The sequence below is a fragment of the Littorina saxatilis genome, linkage group LG12 (assembly GCF_037325665.1).
Source record: "Littorina saxatilis isolate snail1 linkage group LG12, US_GU_Lsax_2.0, whole genome shotgun sequence".
NCBI classification, from domain to species: Eukaryota; Metazoa; Mollusca; class Gastropoda; order Littorinimorpha; family Littorinidae; genus Littorina; species Littorina saxatilis.
The window spans coordinates 32,521,976-32,524,721 of NC_090256.1; positions in this window are offsets into that span (position 1 = coordinate 32,521,976).

The following is a 2,746-nucleotide window of genomic DNA, read 5'->3' on the forward strand; positions in this document are numbered from 1 at the left end:
ATGATTTCACTTTAGCTCGATAGACGTCGCAAAATACTTACTCCGATTTTTAATTTCTTTGACTTAAAACTTGGTATAATTCAGATAATGTTGGTGGATAATATATATATATAAAAAGTACATGCACCTGCTTTAGTTTGAGGTAGTGCAAGGTCGCGTGTGGTCGCGTGCGGGCGCGTAGTATTAGTCAGACCGACCACTGGCAGTGGCAATCAAAGATGGCGTGTGAAACTCAAGCAACTTTCTGTGTTTTGGAGTTCATTAAATGTTGGGATGAATATGTCAGGTTTGAGGATGCACATTTCTGTAGGTTCATCTCGGTATTCCACCCCCTCGGCTTTCTGTTGTAAATATTAAGCTGAGCACGGTGATCGAATGTGGAAGCTACGTTTGGTCAAAGGTCACAGAAGATTTGCGTCGTGCAGCGAAGGAAAGAATCGCGATCTTGTTCCGAATCGGTACCTCTTTGTTTTCATTAGACCTGTCATTCTGCCTGCTCGGCTTTGTTAGATGTTTGCATATCGTGTTGCTATTTTCTTTGCTTTTATTATTGTTTCTTACTTGTGCTTCGTTTATCGATACAACGCAAGTAATAAAAGTGTTTGGCAATTTTCAGGGAAAATGGAATGCTACAAGTACAACGCATGGTGTATTCCAGGATATCTGATCAAGAGTTGGATGCGTTGGTGAACCAATTACTGCTTCCAACAAGCTTACTGGGTCCTTAATGATACAAGCTCGTCTGAAAGGACAGGGGACAGTACTTCAGGTAACTCTTCCTGTGCTGAATATTAGAATAGTAAAGCTTCAAAAAGGAATTTTAAACTGTTGAAAAACAACTGAGAAATGGACCAATGTTTCACAGTCACAGATTCTGATTTTAAAGTTAAGTAATACCGTTTTTATATTTAGTCAAGTTTTGACTAAATATTTTAACGTAGAGGGGGAATCGAGACGAGGGTCGTGGTGTATGTGTGTGTGTGTGTGTGTCTGTCTGTCTGTCTGTCTGTCTGTCTGTGTGTGTGTTTCGATCCATCATACAACGCCGCAGCTATGGAGGTCAATGCGTTGCTTCGGCAGGGCACTGTGGACTCCCCTAGAGTTGTATTTTGGGACCATGATTTTATGTTTTCCGCTGGAAAACAGTTTACGTTACCTGAATTTGCAGCGTCATTTCCTGGGTGATGGTGTGCATCTAGCAAACGTATATTCCCAAGCTTGGGACCTGTTGCGTAACATATCAAGATCAAGAAGATCAAGCAACGTCAGGACAGGCCAGGTTGTACAAGTCCCTTCGTCAGGCGATAAACACAGTCGGTTTTGTGTGTGATTAAATAATGTTGTAGCCGGGTCAGGTTGCATTGTGCGTTTTGACTGATCAGCTTACAAAGCACGGGTATAGGAACAGGGAATCTTCAAATTGTTTACATTTTCTTTCTTGTTTGATGCGGGTGGGTGCATTATAAATCGACGGCTCTAAATGGGGTCAACCAGATCGGTAGATGGGAAGTAACTCGAGTTTATGACAGGCTCGTTGTGGATGATGTCCCTTGTCTAAAAACCAGTTCAAGGTGGAATGGTTCTTCGATCAACACGATTGTTGAGTGTTCTGTCAAATCAAGATATCGTGACATGTTTCAACAGTATGTTTCTGTGTTGGTGGATAGTATGGATCAGTGTTTTTCCAGAGTACTTGGAAATAATTTTCAGGTGAGATTCTGATGAACATGTTGGTGTTACGATGCCTTTTCATGTGAGCGTTTGTCAATTCAGAGAATCAGAATATTGTTCCTGTGGAGGTACTGTATGTCAATTACCTCAGGTGTTTGTCATTTCAGTGAATCAGGAAATATTGGTTCCTGTGGAAGTACTGTTTTGTCAATCACCTGTTATTTTGCCTAGGAGATTCCAAATTTATTTTGATTGTGGTACTGTGGGCTAGGTAATATTTCATGTGGAGGTACTGTTGTCACTTGTGTTGGCTGGTGCCTCACAGATTACAAACACTATTTTGGTTAAAGTACATGTACCGTGGGCTAGGTAATATTTCATGGTGGGGCTGATTTTTCAGAGAATCAGAAAACATGGTTCGCTGTTGTTCTTTTTGTCAAATTAAGCTATAGGGCCTCAGAGATTCCAACATTAGTTAGTATGTGGATTTGTTAGCCAGGTATTATGTTGGTGTGTGACAGTTCAGAGAACCATGATGTAATTTCCTGTTGGTGTTCTGTTTGTCATAAATGTATTGAGCCTCAGAGATTCCAAACTCGTTTGGTGGGGGTACTGGGTGCCAGGATTTGAGTTTGACACAGAAAACACAATTGGTTTGAAGTACTTTGGGCCAGATTTTAATCAATTTCTTTGGTTTGTATTTCAGACTCCCAAAATCTGGTGACAACTTCAGAAGTATGGGATATTAAACACCTTTTACAGCTGAACAGTGAAGGAGTTGTTACTCCCTGCAAGGAGCAGCAGACAAGTTCAAGGCTTATGTGTAATTCTCAGTAATCTGACAAATAAGGCTGTGTTCACATATCCTGTTTTTTATGCACAGGAATATGCCTCCCAGGAGGGCAGCATCAAGGCGGGTAGCCGAAGTGACCCGAGCCGCTGCAGGTCGGCCGAGGGCCAGCAACCAGACAGCCGCGCAGCGACAACCCGGTGGGTTTGAGTCAGCCACAGCAGGAGGGGAAGAAAGCGCCACTGCTTTGGCCGCGGTATTGGCTGAGCTACGCAGGCTGGGGGG